The sequence below is a fragment of the Ambystoma mexicanum genome, chromosome 4p, assembly GCF_040938575.1.
Source record: "Ambystoma mexicanum isolate Mex_15411 chromosome 4p, UKY_AmexF1_1, whole genome shotgun sequence".
Classification (NCBI taxonomy): domain Eukaryota; kingdom Metazoa; phylum Chordata; class Amphibia; order Caudata; family Ambystomatidae; genus Ambystoma; species Ambystoma mexicanum.
The window spans coordinates 646983176-647001153 of record NC_090927.1 but is presented as its reverse complement, the minus strand read 5'-3'; positions in this window follow the sequence as shown (position 1 = coordinate 647001153).

Genomic DNA, 17978 nt, shown 5'->3' with positions numbered 1-17978 from the left:
TAAAATGCACACAGCAAGTAAAATGTCATGCATCTTCATACACTCACACACATAGACGCTATCATTGAAATGCTCACAGCTGTAATAACACCACAACCTGCAAATCACATCATTCTACTTTATTACCGACACCTTCACAAATACATATATTCCATGCTTTTCTATACAGTTTCTGCCATTTACCTTATAAAAATTGCAAAATAAATATATAATTATTTCTTCTTTCTCCTAACATTCTACAACACAGCTTTAAAAAACCAAGTGAATTTCATACACTTAATATTTTACGCATTGGCAAAGCATGTTAAACTAACATAATATAAATAAAATATAAAGGCTGCACATAGTCAAATGAAACTGCATGCATACACTATGTTCAGAAATCAAACAAGAATACTACTACAAAGACATAAAAATGAACCTCTCAATTAACATCACTGCTATTAACACACACAATTATTAACTTCTTTCTTTTACAATTGCAGTGAAGACCACTCTCCTGGAAAACAGCACATCTGAACTACAAACTACAACTATAAAGAAACCTGCTCATTCCACAAAAAAAGACTAAGTACAATACTACCTTAGATTCTCTGCCTAGTCTTTAAATCTCTCCATGATCTTGCTCCCCCTGACTTCTCCTCTCTTCTCTCTTTCTACACTCCCTCCCACTTTCTTCGATCTGATCACAACTTTCTTCTCACTGTTCTTCCTTCCCCTTGTGCCACATCCCGTTTCTGCTCCTTCCATCTCCTAGCCACCCTGCACTGGAACTCCTTACCTCTCTCACTCCGCTCTATTTGTACATTTTCCTCATTCTGCACTTTCCTCACATCTCTCCTTCTCCGCTCCCTACCATGAAACCCCTCCCCCCTTCTTGCCTTCTCCCCCTTGCCTTATCTCCTTAATCATCTCTGTCCCCTAACCCCTTCACCCATTCTCACCCTTCACCCCATCTGTTTCCCTACTCCTCCTCTTCCCCACCCCCCTCACTTCTACTGCACTACTCTCCTTCTCCCTTTCAGTTTAATTGCTCTGCTTACTGTTTTGTTGGCCTGATTCTCAATTTTAAATTGCTTCCACTGTTACTGTTATAATGTTGATTGTTTTATGTATCCTGTTGTTGTCAAAATGTGCAGCACTTTGGTGTAAAGCACTAAATGAACTAAATGAGTACAAATACAAATATTCTTACTGTTACTCAAACACACTGTGCGGGTGATTCATGTAATTTGTGCACCAAAAAAACGAAGAGTTGTGCACCATTCTGCCCACAAATCACCATTTATTAAACAGGGATTAGCACGCAGAATGACACAAATTCCTGTTTTTCGGAGCACAAATAACATAACTCAGCCCCTAGAATATTATTATTACAAAACAAAGAATTCTTTTAATTTTATACCATTTGATTTATTATTAGTGCTTATCATTACCACTAGCTCACTTTCTACTGTCATCTGAACCGCAGTATAGTAACACACAAATAGAAAAATAGCATTCCCAACTAATTGTAGCTGCCCAAAGCACAATCACACACCACCAAATACATCTTTACCATCATACTCAGACACTCATGCATACAGCACACATACATTGCACAACAGCCCAACCCATACCTTCTTTTTTTTGTTTCAACAGACCCCACAGAATGCCTACCAGAAAGCAAGTCCATATAAAGCAACACAGAAAAAGAGCAAATGAAAATAAAAATGTCCAAAATAAGCATCCATCTCTAGCAGAGTTTCTATAAAAAGTTCAAACAAAACATCAAATACAGTCATTTAGCAAGACAAAACAATCTTCCAGTACAGAATCTATGCCTTCTCTATCAAAATGTAAAAGAAAACAGAACATGATTAACAAGAATGCAGCTACAACTACTGCTAAAATTGCTCCTATAAATCATGATATAGTAGGAAGTAACCATACCAAAAAAAGTATATGAGCAAAAATGTTCTGCCACAGAGTCCTTCAGAATCTTATAAAAACAGGAGACAACCCTTAAAAAATACCGTAGAAATATACAGGGTAATTCATAGAATTTCACACAAAAGTGGCGCATGTGGCTTGTGCACAGTGTCCCCGTGCGATACACTGCGCCAGCCACGTGCGAAAAAATCCATTTAATCGCATAGCGTATTCATGGATTTTAGCCTCCAAAACCAGCCGTGGCGCAGAGTGGCACAGCGACCCTGCAACAGCGCCAGTTACGCCCCCAAGAACGTCCTTGCGCAAGGAAAAGCCATCAAAATTCCCAATTCATCGCAAATGTCTGCGCTAACCCTGGACCAGTCCACAGGGCTGCCAAACAGCAAACGCCAAGCGGGGAACGTGTATTTCAGTGGTTTGCGGGAAGTTTCACAGACGAATGTCCTGGGTACGTGTGAATCAGGGGTGCGCATGAAGTAATACACATAAATCCATCAGGGCACGTGTATTCCAGGGGTGCGCAGTAAGTATCACACGCAAATTCAGCAGGGTACGTGTATTTCCGGGGTGCGCGGGAAGTATCACACGCGATTCCATCAGGGCATGTGTATTTCAGGGGTGTGCGGGGAGTACTACACATGAATTGTCCATGTGGGTCCTCTCAGGTGTTCCCTCTACACCCTCCATTGCCGTTGCAGGCAGCCCACACCACAGGGGACTACCCTGCACCCCTGCTCATGTCCCGCAGGCAGCCCATCCACCCTGGGTCCAACTCCTGTCTCCCTGCACCCCCACCCCCAGCAGTGCAGGGCACCCTCCATCAGGCCCCCACTCCTGTCTCCCTGCACCCCCACCCCCACCAGTCAGGGGCACCTGCCAGCAGGCCCCCATTCAGGTCCAACTCATGTCTCCCTGCACCCCCACACCAGTGCAGGGCACTCTCCACCAGGCCCCACTCAGGTCCAACTTATGTCCCCGTGCACCGCCACCGCCCAGCACTGTGGGGCACCCTCCACCAGGCCCCCACTCATGTCCAACTCATGTCCCCCTGCACCCTCACCCCCCAGCACTGTGGGGCACCCTCCACCAGGTTCCCACTCCTGTCCCCCTGCACCCCACCCCCCTGCATCCAGGGGCACCCTCCACCAGGCCCCCACTCCTGTCTCCCTGCACCCCCACCCCCCAGCAGTGCAGGGCACCATCTAGCAGGCCCCCACTCCTGTCTCCCTGCACCCCCACCCCCCACCAGTCAGGGGTACCTGCTAGCAGGCCCCCACTCCTGTGTCCCTGCACCCCCACCCCCAGCAGTGCAGGGCACCCTCCACCAGGCCCCTGCTCCTGTTTCCCTGCACCCCCACCCCCCAGCAGTCAGGGGCACCTGCCAGCAGGCCCCCACTCAGGTCCAACTCATGTCCCCCTGCACCCCCAACCCCTGGCACTGTGGGGCACCCTCCACCAGGCCCCACTCATGTCCAACTCATGTCTCCCAGCACCCCCACCCCCCAGCAGTCAGGGGCACCTGCCAGCAGGCCCTCACACATGTCCCCCAGCCAACACGTCATCACAATCTAGATCCCTGGCCCTTATGGGCAGCCTCCACATGCCAAACACCCACCCAAGTATTGCATCCACCCACTTAGAAATGCCAATTACATGATACAACCCCAATGGCAAGTATGTAAATGAACACATCTCCCTCACATACACACAATGGGTGTCAGGGAATGTCAAAACCCATATCATGACATGCATGAAACCAATGAGACGATACTACACATTGAAGTATGATGAAAAAATATGTATTAAAAGCAACATAAATGGAATCAAAAAGAAACAAATGAAAATGTGAATTAAAAACAAAAAGCAGCATGTTCGTAAAATAATGTAAAACCACAAATCATAATCCAAAGGAAAGGTGTCCAAAGTCACAGTTCACAAAAGTAAATCCAATGGAAAATTAAAACCAAAAACCATTGCGCCATGGGTAAAATCAAAATGAAAAAAAAATCCCAACAGTCAAATATATACAGATAAAGAATCCAGGGTCCATGATCCCAACAGAAGAAATGAAACCTATCTAATAAGACTACCTAATAAAAAATAACTATATACAAAAATGTGGCCCATTGTCCAAAAGGTCCAAAAAATATAAAAAAGCAAAGGAAACCTAACACTAACTACAGAACTATTTACAAGGGCAAGGGGCTAGTCCGACGGCTCACTTCGGGATGCTCCGGGCCAGGGCATCATCAAACTCCTGCTCAATGTCCTGGCGGCAGTCCTCCTCCATGGCCCGAGGGTCCGCAGGGCTGACGACATGTTCACCTCCAACTCCCTGCGGATTGCCTCGAGGCACTCGGCCCGCCTCAGGGCCCTCCCCATGGAGTTCTCCGCCCTGACCATCGTGAGCCGTGCCTCTTCCGCCCGCTGCCGCTCCGCATCTATGGTGTGGCCCAACCGCTGCCACACGGAAGACACTTCCCGTCCTGGGTCCTCCTGCCCTATGCCCGATGCCTGCCCCTCCAATGTCGAAGGTCCCGAGCCATCATGGCTCCCAACTCATTGCTGCTGCTGCTATGCCTCTGCCCGTGCCCTGGCTCCTGCTGCCTGCACATCCTCCACCGTCTGTGGTGCAGACGTTGATGTGGCCACCCCTGCTGGACGTCCGACTCCCGACTGTGGCAGGGATGCCTCCTCCACCAGCCTGGCCGCACCGTCAGAGGCAGCTCCACAGGGCACCCAGGTGACAAATGGGTGGGCAGATGGCACGGAGGATGACTGGCGCATAGGGTGTTCAATTGAGGAGGGGGTTGGAGCAAGCTGCAGCAAATGGAGGAATCTGGCCTGGGTGACCTGTCCCAGTAGGCCGTCGCGGTCAACGAGCCATTTGAGATGACGTGCAGTCTCCTCATGAAAAGACTGCAAGTCACCTCGCATGGCCCGTTGACGCAACACCACACCAGTCAGGACAGGCTCAACCGGTACCTGGATAGCCACGTCCGCAGGCAGAGGAAGGCCAGTTGTTGTGAGCTCATCCCCTGCCTGAAAACGGGTCTGGACGTAGGCATCCCTGCTGGTGTAAGATGATGCAGTGACAGGATCAGGGACAGGATTGCACACAGGCACCTGTCCCTGTCCCTGGTCCTGCACTGCACCACTAGCACCAGTGGAATCCCCACCTCCAGACCCCGTCTCTGTCGCTTGAACGGCCTCCTCCTCCACCAAATCCCCAACCAACCTGGATGACTCTGTGCCATCTTCCCCCGTTGGGCCCTGTGGGGTCCCAGCTGCCCCTTCTGCTGCCGAGGAGTCCAACTCCGACCTCTGCCTCTTGGACCTCCCCCCGGCAGCTGCGGCCTGGGATGTGGCACCGGACTCCTCACTCCCCGACGAGATCACAACCTGGGAGAGGAGCCGGGCCTTGCGTCTCCGGCTGGCGGTGCGATCCCCGCCGCTGTGCTCCACAGCACCTTCTCCACCCTCTTCATCAGTTGACGCTGCAGACAGGGAGAAATAAAACACAGGCATCAGGGCACTGTACAATGGACACATAAACACATGACAGTTGTACATGAGTGGCATTGGCAAACCTCGGACATGGCATCACAATCGCCAACACACATGTCATTTCAAATCGCACACATGAGCCATACCACAGCCATATCACAACAGCAAGCACCATCCATACACATACAACAGCATGAGCAGGCAAATGTGAGCCAGACATCACATGCAACACAGGGAGTGCACTACACATGCACACACACCACCACACTTGCATGCATGTGTACACCTCTGCCAACTGTGGCAGTGTTCAGATTGGCATCCATGTCACATCTGCCAATCAGGCTTCCACATCCCGCTGTCACATGCATCCATGTTTCATCACTGTTGCACCGTTGTCAAATACACACACATGCACATGTACACAGTGCTGATACATGCAGCTGAAAACAACATCCATGTGTGACATCACGAACATGCCTACTTACATACACATTCATCCAAACATGTGTGCCCACACAACTGCATTTGGCAGGCAAGCCTACACACACAAGCACCATCCATGTCTCACACATGACTGCCCTTGCATGTGTTAGCCTCACGGCCCTGTACACCCCCCATACCTGGCCCCATAAAAACACATGTGCAACCTGCACACTACTGGCACATCACCACACGCACAGCACACAATCATGATGCATGTACACTTACTGCTCGACTCCAGACGGGTCTTCCTCTCAAGGACCTGGACGTAGAGCGCTGGGGATACGTGTTCCAGGACCCTCATCTGATCATCCGACAAGTTGCCCCGACGCCCCTTAGCATCCGCTGCCTTCATGAGGCGCCATGGCCTTGTTGAGGGTACTGGACGTGAAGTCCTCCCAGCGCTTCTTGACATGATGGAATAGTCGGACTGCCACCCCCTCCGCGTTGGTGGCAGTCATGATGTCCTTCCAGATCTGAGTCCGTCCTTCATTGTCGGCGCGCAAACTTCCGAAGAGGGCATCATACTGCCCCAGGACTTGCTCCACCAGGACACCAACTTCGGTGGCAGTGAAGCTGGTGCCCCTCTGCCTCTCTGGCCAGGGGTTGTCAGTGGTGCCAGATGTTGCAGTGCCCGACATGACAACCCCAGAGGCAGGAGTGGGTGGGCAACTGGGTCCTGGGGCTGCTCTGTGGAGCGATGGAATCCCAGTCGGGAGTCTTCGGTCCCAGCAGGGGAGGTCACAGCAACAGCACCCCTGGCTGATGTACAGGCAGCAAATGGCAGGGCACGTGGGCAGCAGGCAATCAGGCAGCAGCAGATGGCAGGTGGGAGCGTGCTCGGGGCACTGGGGGGCAGTAATTCGGCCTTCTGGGCAGGAGCCTGGTCTTCCGTGTGCTTACGCGTGGCCAGCTTGATACGGAGTGATTTGGTACGTGAAAATCCAGCATGTCTGCGTGTAATTCGAGGAAAGGGCCTTACCAGGTAAGCACGTCAGCACACGTACGCAAATTCATTGGCCCAAAGGCCACCAGCGCATATGCGCGTCTGTGACGTGCGTGCGCAGGCATTTCCCTGTACCTGGGTGCATGTTACACATCCAATGACTGCACGTCAGAGTGTCAGCTCGTGTAATTGGAGGATGGGGCCTTAGCGCGTACACGCAGAAGTGACGCTGGACTTGTGGGCATTTTTAAAAGGTACGTGTAGAACGCCATTTCCTTGTACGTGCTTTTCTTGGAGAGCAGTGGGTGAAATCTGTACTTCTTGTCGGTTCGCACGCGATTTACTTCACGGCGTTCCAATTTCGTACTCCCTGTTACCTCTGACAGCTTTTTCTCTTCTTATCTTTTTTCTGGGCCTGTTTCCTCAAACAGCGTTCACTTCTCCTGTTGTCCTGTCTCCTCGGACAGCGTACAATTCTACTTTTGGCAGGGGTGTTGCCAACGCGCACACGCGCGTATTTTTCAGGTGATATTTCCTGGCAGACGGTGAGTCGCGCACGTATTTGACATCTGTGCTTGCCCCGTGTGTTGCCAACCGCTTTCGAGGTCAGTCTAGGCTGCGTGTGACACGCATACGTTCATTTTTGTGTTTCTGGGTGCCAAAGCGTAGTGCAGTTTTTTTTTCCAGAGGTTGCGTGCACATTATCTCCCTTTTTTGGGGTGCCTGTGCGTTGCTTGACCCGTCATCTTCCCCCAGGGGTCACATACAGCCTTGCTAGAGCACTAGGGTACGAATTCCATCTAGTACCCTACCCCTTTGACCCCCAATTGCCCAGGACAATAGTTTACTGCAACTCCCATATGCACAACAACATCAGTGCCATGGTTGGGAGGCGAGCACGCGGTAAGGGTGGCAAAGGTGGGCGAGCCACAAGAGGTGGCCATGGTGGATACGGTAGGGGACGTGGCCAGGACTTGCAGGGTGCCCCTAGCCCCCCATGTGTGGGTGATCAGTCAGGGACACCCATGCCCCCCCCCTGGTTGAGGGTAATGTGGCTGACACCATCCCTGTATAACAACAAACAGGGTATGTTGTTGGGGTAAAAAACCAAGGGAGGGCACGGACAAGCCGTTGGATTCCTTTTAACCGTTAAATATGGATCAAGCGTGGTAGCACAAAAACAACGGTTTTGTAGGAAATAATGTTTTAATGCTTGAAAAATCTGAGGCAAAAATCTGGAGGTGTGTATCCTCTAACTCGTAAGTGCAAGGCGTTACAGGAGGGTAGCAAATCCAAAGGGGTTAGTGCTTCACTGTCCAGGACTGGGGATTAGATTCTGGAGCTGTGAGGTGGTATATCATTAGCCATTGAAACCGGTCGACCCTACAGGTCATGAGGGCTCTCATGACCTATAACAAATATCTCAATCGAAAGGAATAAGATATTGCGTAAACAACTGCTCCAGCACACTCCCAGATGGTATGAGTGTGAAATTTTAGAAGAGCCTCCCCTCAACACTTGGCCCCTTGGCCAAAGAATTCTTTTTAATCTGTGCATTTCCAAGCGGCAAATATCTCTGATCCTTTGTTACCCACGGGAACCATTAAAGAAACTATACAGAACACAGAATATGAACAGCTAACCCGATCCAGATCGGACTACCACCTCACAGCTCCAGAATCTAATCCCCAGTCCTGGACAGTGAAGCACTAACCCCTTTGGATTTGCTACCCTCCTGTAACGCCTGACACCATCCCTGCTCAGCCCTTGTTGGACCAGCCCATTGTGGCACCAGACCTAGCACAGGGTGACTCCATGGATGACTTCCAGGTCAGCAGGTCTAGGCCACGTGCGGCTGTGCACGTTGGTGTCACCAGCCCACGTGGATCAGGGGCAGCTATGTCATCTGCTGCCCCGAGTAGGCAGGTTGGGGAGGCTGCAGGGGCAGCTGCGGCTCCATCCACCCCAGCTCTGAGTCTCCCAGCCAGGACAGTGTCGGTCCTAGTCCATTCTGCTGACATTCCCCCTGACTACATCACACTTCAGCTAATGCCTGCACCAAGTTCCATGGTGAGTGTTCATTCCCACACTCCTAGTCCACAGTCCACCGGGGCTCCTGCCCCTAGTGTCCAGAGCGGCGTAGGACACTCAGTATCACCACCATCTTCCAAGCGGAAGAGGAAGAGTGCTCGTCCAGTACAGGCTGATGCCCCAGACACGGCTACACAGTCCGGCCCACCAAGGAAGCCCAGCTTCAATCAGGCCGAACTTGATGCACTTGTGGAGTATGTGTCCACACATGACAGCGAAATGGTGATTACTGCAGGATGCAAGACCACACCTGCACAATGTCAGGCACACTGGCAGATCATTGCGGAACTCATAAGTGCCCTTGGATTCGTGAGGCGCACAACTAATGAAGCGCTGGAATGACCTGAAGCGCAGGGCAAAGAAAAAGCTGGCCTCAAGCCATGCCGCAACTCTAGTGACAGGAGGTGGGTCTCCGGCAGAGGACATAGACTCACTCCACATGAATATGTTGCTGGGACCTACGTCACGGAGGAACAGATCCAAGGCGTGGGAGGCCTGCCAGATTACGAGGCATTGTCCGGTGAGTGCACATGCATGTGTGTGTCATCCATGTGCATGGTGTGTGTGAGTGCTTCTGATTGAGTGCCAAGTGAGGGGGTGTGTGCCTGAGTGGTTTGGGTCACCCATGTGCTTCATCCAATACATTCTGCGCACCAGGATTTGGGTGTTGCAGTATCCCTTCTGGCAACAGTAGACATTCAGCCCAACCTCACGCCAGTTGCCCTTGAAGTGTCATCTTGCCACAACATAGCTGAATATTATTCTGTGTTCATTCAGGCTGATTGTCTGCATTCCACCACTTTCACTAGGCATTGCTCAGTCCTATTGTCACATGTGTGACATGGCTAGGGTACATGCCATCTGTGTGATGGCATGTGTCATGTATGTGTATTGGACACGCCAATCACAGGCCAATGTGATGGCACTGCTAGGCAGCATGCAGCAAATGTGTTGGTCTTCCATCTTGGTGTCATCAATGTGTGCCATTTGCCTCCCCTTCATACGAAGTGACAGTGCATGCATGGGAGGGTTATAGTCATGTGGGACATGTGTCAATGAAGTACTGTTTCTGTTGCTTCTCAGCCCTAATTGTGTTCCATGGTGCTAATGCCTGTTCCCATTTCTTTTCTTTCATGTCTTTGTAGGGGATGACGCACTAGATACTGCTGGGGTTTTGGAGATGGTGCAGACCCAGGAGGGGTCTCAGGCCCGACCGGGCACCAGTGAGGGACGTGGGGTGGTGGTGGGTGAGAACCCACACTTGCTGCAGACCGTCATCTCAAGGGTTGTCTCTGGGTGCACCTCCCCCGAGCTCTATTCAGGTGTCGATTTGGATGATGAGACCTATGTGCCGTCGCAGGTACGTGTTTCTAGGAGGGATTCTGCACTGTCCAACCCACCTGCACCAGGGGTAGAAACCTCAATGGGGATGTCAGTGTTGGTAGGTCCGCCCTTGGTGGTTACGGATGCAGGGTCACACTCCGCTACATCTGATCCTGTTCCTGGGCCAGCAGATCAAAGGGGGAATGCAGTCCTGCAGCCTCAGGCAGTGCCGGCACAGCAAGGCACAGTTCTCATTGCCCCAGACAGGTGTGGTGCCCGCCAACATGGTGGCCGTATGCCACCTGGCAATACCGCATGGGAGCAATCCATATACGGTATGGCAAAACAACAGGCAGCATCAACTGAGATGATGGCTCAGGCCATGGATAGGGTGGCCACTTCCATTGTCCCCCAAGAAAGGCTAATTGAACAACTACAGCAGCCAACAGACTCCATTAGCCAGTCACACAGAGAGGACATGTTGGCGTCCAACAGGGACAGGCGGGCGGCACTGGAGACTCTGCAGGAAGCCATTTCTATTGAGTCCCAGGGCCACAGGGAAGCCCTGGGGGTGGAACTCCGTCAGCTCAGGGCAACTCTGGTTGAGCTTGAGGCTTCAGCTAACACGAGGACAGAACAGCAGCTGGAGTGGCTCACACGTACGCTCTCAGCTGAGATGCAGGCAATTAGGGAGGAGGTCCGGGCATCCCGTGAGTTGTTGCATGGGGACCTCCGCACAATTATCCTCCAGAACCAGACCATCCACACCTGTATGCTTGCTGCCATGGAGGACCAGACTAGGGCTTTGCGTGGGCTGCCTCCCATAGTGCCACCACCTCCTGATGCAGCTGCAGAGGGTGAGGAGAGTGACAGCAGCGATTCTCCCACAATAGGGTAGCCGTGCAGGCCATGAGCCCATGGAGGTGTTTTTTTTTTCGCAAGATCCACACAGGTGGGTTTTGGTGTGCACCCTGTCCTTTGACCGGACCTCCTGGGTGGCCTCTCCCGCCCCCCCGGGCCCATTCATGGCAATTTTTGATTTTTGTGCTTTTTTTTTTTTGATTTTTGATGCTTGATTTTTTGGACAGTGTGTTGCCTTGTGTGGCTCCCGTGGGCATACGCTGTATTGTGGCTGGGCACATGCAGGCTTGCCCTGAATTTGGGTCAGATGCTTGGGTTTGTGTGACAAACACCCCTCCTGCTTCCTGTTTCCATGGGCTTGCCCAAGTGACATTGACTTACACGGTGACGCTGGACTCCCATTTGATGTGTGGGCAGTCTGTAGTCAATACTGTGTATACATTCGTAGTGCATATTGTTGTTGTATTGTACACTGCATGGTGTATTGATATGTGCCTCTGCATCCATCTCATCCTCCTAATTTGCAGGTCCATTTCTCATGTCTTCGCAAGGCGGTCTACTTTGGAACTGGAGTCCATGTTGTAAGCAGTGCACCTACACTTTTGCGTGGCGCTAACAATGTATAGTTGGAAGTGTTTGAAGTGCTGGTATTATCAGGTAGTGAGGCTACCAATTTTTTAAGTCCGTACTATCATTTTTATGATAGGTTGGAGGTTGTGTAGGTGATTGGTATTATGGGTAAGTATTTGGTAATATGCGCTGTTGGTCCTGCATTACTGTGAGCATTTCATGTGTGGCCAGTTTCCATTAGGGACACTGTAGTTGGTGACACTTGGGTCATGTTGTGGGGATTAATTTGTTTGCTCTCACATTGCATGACATGCCATGGTGTGTTGTGTGGCCGTGCCGGGGAGGGGTTGAGTGACATGGCACTGTTCTCATTTGTATTTTGTAAGTGGGTATTCATTTTTGCTGCATTGATGACACTGCATTGGTGGTGTTTGTGTAGGTAGGGATGCACACATTGTGACACTTCCAGATGAACAATCTCAGGCTGCTATGGTTCTGACAGTTGACTGTCCCTTAATTCATCAGAATTGTCAGATTGAGTCATCATTGATTGTCAGATGGTATGTGCCAGGGCTGTGTGCACTCCACAGGGGTGTGCTTTCTATGTGAAGTAATTAGCCACTTGCTGCGTACGGGCTGCCTCACCCCATGTCCTTTCCCCTCCCATGTGCAGCGGGCTTGCATGTGGTTGGGGATGTGGGGGCACAACCATGTCCACAGCCAGTCCCCAGCGTGTTGCAACATTGTGCAGGACACATGCTGCCACTATGATCCTGCGCACTACTGGGGGAGCGTATAACAGCTGCCCACCAGAATGGTCAAGGGAGTGAAAGCGTGACTTGAGCACTCCGAATGTGCGCTCCACTATGCCCCGTGTTGCAGTATGGGCTGTGTTGTATCTTACCTCGGGAGGCGTGATGGGGTTCTGAATTGGCGTCATCATGTGTGTGCTCAGAGGGTAGGCACTGTCCCCTGGGGAGGTGGTGATGGGGATCATTAGTGGGGTATTGGCATTACTCTGTATCTGTCATGCATGCGTGTGCTGTGGCATTTCTACTCACCAAGCAGCCATGCATCGCCATGCCGCCCAGCTTCCATGTCCCGGTTTGGGGTTGACATCCTGTAAATGAAGCTGTCATGGGTGGACCCTGGATAGTTGGCATATACTGAGGTGATGATTCCCTTGGCATCACATACTACCTGGACGTTGATGGAATGCCAGTGCTTGCGGTTTCTATAGATGTGCTCAGATGCCCTGGGGGAACGTAGAGCCACATGGGTGCAATTAATGGCACCTAGTACTTTGGTGAATTGTGCCACCCTGTAGAAATCCTGGCTGACAGCCTGCCTTTCTGCAGGTGTTCTGGGCAGGTATATGTGCCTGCGGAATGATGGGCGTTCAGTGATGATGGCCAACACCTGGTGTAGGCACCGTGACTGTGTGGCCTGTGACCCCCCCCCCACTATGGCACTTGTCCGCTGAAATGATCCGGTAGCCAAGAAGTGCAGTACATTGAGGACCTTCTCCAGGGGGCTGAGTTCTTGGAAGCACAGGGTGGGTGATGTGAGGTCATCCTCCCACTCACTGACCAGGTTGAGTATTATGTATGGTGGAAACCTATACCTCCCATACACCTGGTCATCAGGCATACCAAATAGGCTGGTTCTGGGTGTGAAGATTCTGGCCCTGACTATCCTTCTCCTCCTCCTGCGGTATCCCATTGCCACTGCTGCTAGGAACGGTATATTCATCCTGGCGTCTGAGCTTGTTTGTTGTTTGCGCACTCTTTTATGCTGCGCGTGACGTGTGCCTGCTTCATGCTGGCATACGTGTTTCAGGATTGGACCTTTTATTTTTTGGCACGTTGTAGGCGACCGTGTAAATCTTCCCCCCAGGAATACACGTAACACGCTCTCCCAGGCCCAGTCGCGAGTAAATATTCCCGCCCACCCCTAGAATACACGTACCCCACTCTCACAGGCCCAGTCGCATGTGGAACTTCCCGCGAACCCCATAATACACGTACCCTGCTGGTATCACGTGTGGAAGTTCACACGGACCCTTAATACACGTACCCTGATGGTATTGCGTGTGAGACTACCCGCGTACCCCCGGAATACACGTACCCAGGCAAATTGCACGGCTGGGGGATGGGGGTTCTGGGAGACAGGATTGGGGGCCTGGTGGAGGGTGCCCTACAGTGCTGGGGGGTGGGGGTACAGGGAGACAGGAGTGAGGGCCTAGTGGAGGGTACCCCTGGATGCATGGGGGTGGGGGTACAGGGGGACATGAGTGGGGGCCTGGTGGAGGGTGCCCTGCACTGCTGGGGGGTGGGGGTGCAGGGGGACAGGAGTGGGGGCCTGGTGGAGGGTGCCCTACAGTGCTGGGGGTGGGGGTGCTGGGAGACAGGAGTGGGGTCCTGGTGGAGGGTGCCCCTGGATGCAGGGGGGTGGGGGTGCAGGGGGACATGAGTGGGGGCCTGGTGGAGGGTACCCCTGGATTCAGTCGGGTGGGGGTGCAGGGGGACAGGAGCGGGGGCCTGGTGGAGGGTGCCCTACAGTGCTGGGGTGTGGGGGTGCTGGGAGACAGGAGTGGGGGCCTGGTGGAGGTGCCCCTGGATGCAGGGGGGTGCAGGGGGACATGAGTGGGGGCCTGGTGGAGGGTGCCCTACAGTGCTGGGTCGTGGGGGTGCAGGGAGATATGAGTGGGGGCCTGGTGGAGGGTGCCCTACAGTGCTGGGTCGTGGGGGTGCAGGGGGACATGAGTGAGGGCCTGGTGGAGGGTGCCCCTGGATGTCGGGGGTGGGGGTGCAGGGGGACATGAGTGGGGGCCTGGTGGAGGGTGCCCTACAGTGCTGGGGTGGGGGTGCAGGGAGACATGAGTGGGGGCCTGGTGGAGGGTGACCTGTAGTGCTGGGGGTGGGGGTGCAGGGAGATAGGAGTGGGGGCCTGGTGGAGGGTGCCCTACAGTGCTGGGGGTGGGGGTGCAGGGAGACATGAGTGGGGGCCTGGTGGAGGGTGACCTGTAGTGCTGGGGGTGGGGGTGCAGGGAGATAGGAGTGGGGGCCTGGTGGAGGGTGCCCTACAGTGTTGGGGGTGGGGGTTCTGGGAGATAGGAGTGGGGGCCTGGTGGAGGGTGCCCCTGGATGCAGGGGGTGGGGTGCAGGGGTACATGAGTGGGGGCCTGGTGGAGGGTGCCCTACAGTGCTGGGAGGTGGGGGTGCAGGGAAACATGAGTGGGGGCCTGGTGGAGGGTGCCCTACAGTGATGGGGGATGGGGGTGCTGGGAGACAGGAGTGGGGGCCTGGTGGAGGGTGCCCTACAGTGCTGGGGGGTGGGGGTGCAGGGAGACATGAGTGGGGGCCTGGTGGAGGATGCCCCTGGATGCTGGGGGTGGGGGTGCTGGGAGACATGCGTTGGTGGGCAGTAGTGCAAGGTGACATGTGGGTTGGCTGGGGGGCATGGCCATGGTGAATGGTCTGCCTGTGGGACATGTGCAGGGGTGCAGGGTAGTCCCCTGTGGTGTGGGCCACCTGCAGGGGCCGTGGAGGGTGCAGAGGGAACAGCTGGGAGGACCCACACAGCCAATCACGTGTGGGACTCCCCGGCACCCCCGAAATACTCGTAGGCTGCTGGATTCACGTGTGGAATTTTCCACGCACCCGGAGTACACATACCCTGCTGAAATTGCGTGTGGAACTTCACGCGCACACCGAAATACACATACCCTGCTAATTCTCATGGGAAACTTCACGCGCACCCCGGAATACACGTGCCCAGGCCAATGGCGTGTGGAACTTCCCGTGAACCCCGTAATACACGCACACGCTATTTTTCACACGGTGGGTGTCCGTGTTTGTTGGTACCCCTTTGCACCTCATTTGTCCTAGAGGTCCACTGTATGGATCGATCATTCATCATAGCTGTATATGGGCGCTTTTTGTTAGCGCACATTTTGGCTTACATTTATTTCAGGCGCAGGGACGCTACCGCCTGCTTTCTTGTGGCATACTTGTTTGGCCCTGTACGCGTCTTTGACCGTGCGCTGGTTTGCCTTATTCGATTCCATGAATACGAGTTGTAGGCGAGCGTGTGGGCGTTCTGCGCACTTGCCTCCTGTACTTCCCCCGTGACGCCCATATTTTCACGTGTTCCGCCTACTTTTGTAATGTGCGATTTTGCTGCGCACTTTTTCAGCGCACATCCAATATTTTTCTCACGCACGGTCTTCCATGAATCGATGTGCGCTGGTTTCCCTGCGATTTTTGCAGTTGCACTGCGATTTTCTCACTTTTACCGCGAATCGCACGTTTTGGCATCTCTGCGCCGGAATTTTCGGCGCACATTAATTCCATGAATCGGCCTGTTAATCTTAGAAGCTTTGATAGACAGTGCAATCATTCTCAAAAGAAAGTTATTTATTTTAGTGTTAAGCAGAATGAAACCACTAACAAAACTAAGTACTAAATTACAAAAAAGACTTCTCAATAAACGGAATGTCAACAAAAATAACTTCTGGAGATGAGTGGAGTCACACCACAAGCACAGAACCATATTTTAATGAAGAAACATACAAACAAAACCAAACAAACACAATTGCCATGCATAGAAGTGGACAAGGTTATGAAAAACTTAATAATACCATAATGCAACAAGAAATACTGCTTACAAAAATATCCACAGAAAACTCAGTATCAATTCTCCATTTGACTGAACCAGAAAGTCCAGTATACAAATGGCCATGACCGTCAATGTGTAACATTGTCAAAAAATCTTTAAAATCTTTACGCCAGTTCCTCAATCAATATGTGAAAGGCAAAGACAAAATCAAAATAAAACTGCTGCAAAACATAGATACCTGTCCAATGTGCAAATACACAGGACTGCAAGGACATTCATTGGCCTGCATTTCAGGACCTGTTTGCAAAAGCACCTTCCATCATATCAAAATGATATCAACACATCATTCAACTATAAGAAATCTAGTCTATAAACTGTACTATGCTAAAAGTCCTGATTTAGCACTAGCCAATTTGAATAACAATCTTCTACATGGTACAGCCAAGGACCTACTCGAAGAAATTTACCATATCCAGAGAAAATATTTTGGAAGTGAAAGCCACTTAAAAACGCTATAGCTTTACAACAGACTATCGAAAATTCTGCACATGGCAACCTTCTACTACACACATAGAAAAAAGAAATACGAAAATTCAAAAGTACATCCGCTGAAGTACCAAACAATGTGTGTGTGTGTGTGTGTTGCTGCTGAACTTTTTATAAAAGTAACACAAAAACTATAGACATAACATACAAAATAGAAGACAATACAGATTACAAATGGTTTGAATTAGCTCTCTACCTTATAGCAGAAAACAAATATGAAATAACTGATCCCTTAATACTTTGCAGTTATTGCACTACAAAACTTGACAACAATCAAACTCCTTCACGTGCTATCACAAATAATTTGGAATTATTTCCACTACCAAAACCCCTGCAACAACTCAATTTATATGAGAGCATCATGATTCAAACAGTGCACCTATTTCAAGCAATAATACGCCTTCAACCAAAAACAGCAAAATGACCTCCCTCTGAATTGGTGAAAGGCATTCAGGGCAAAGTAGTGTATTTACCATTAGATCTAAAAGAAAATGTGAACACTCTGGGAGTGCAACGTCCAATAGAGCAATCTTTAATGGTGTACCTACAAAAGATAAAATAAATTGGCACCAACTGGTAGACTTACATAAAGTTAGGCAAGCCTTGCAATATCTAAAAGACAATAATGAATACTACAAAGAAATAAATATTGAAGACAACTTAAGGGAAACAACTGAAATTATTCAAGAGTCACCAGAAACTGGTCAATTTGAACTTCTAGATCCTGCTACAGTATCCAATATTTTAGACCATTATACAATTCATCCATTACACTCTAATGACACCACAGAAGATGCACTTGAAATGTACCTAATGCGACAAACGTAAGGATCAACATTCAGCATATGGGAAAAAAGTATAGAAGCACGTGCTTTTCCTCAAATCTTTCCTACTGGCAAAGGAGAAAGGTACGATGATAGACCTATTCAAATAACAGCATCAGAATTTCGCTCATTACGAATGTATTCTGAAGATCCCAGATTTAGACAAAATGTGGAATGCATATTCCACCTACTCTTTGAAAGTGAACTAGCAACTCTATGTTTCGGAGTTGCACACACATTAAAATAAGGAACCCACTTTCAAAATATGTCAGCTACAC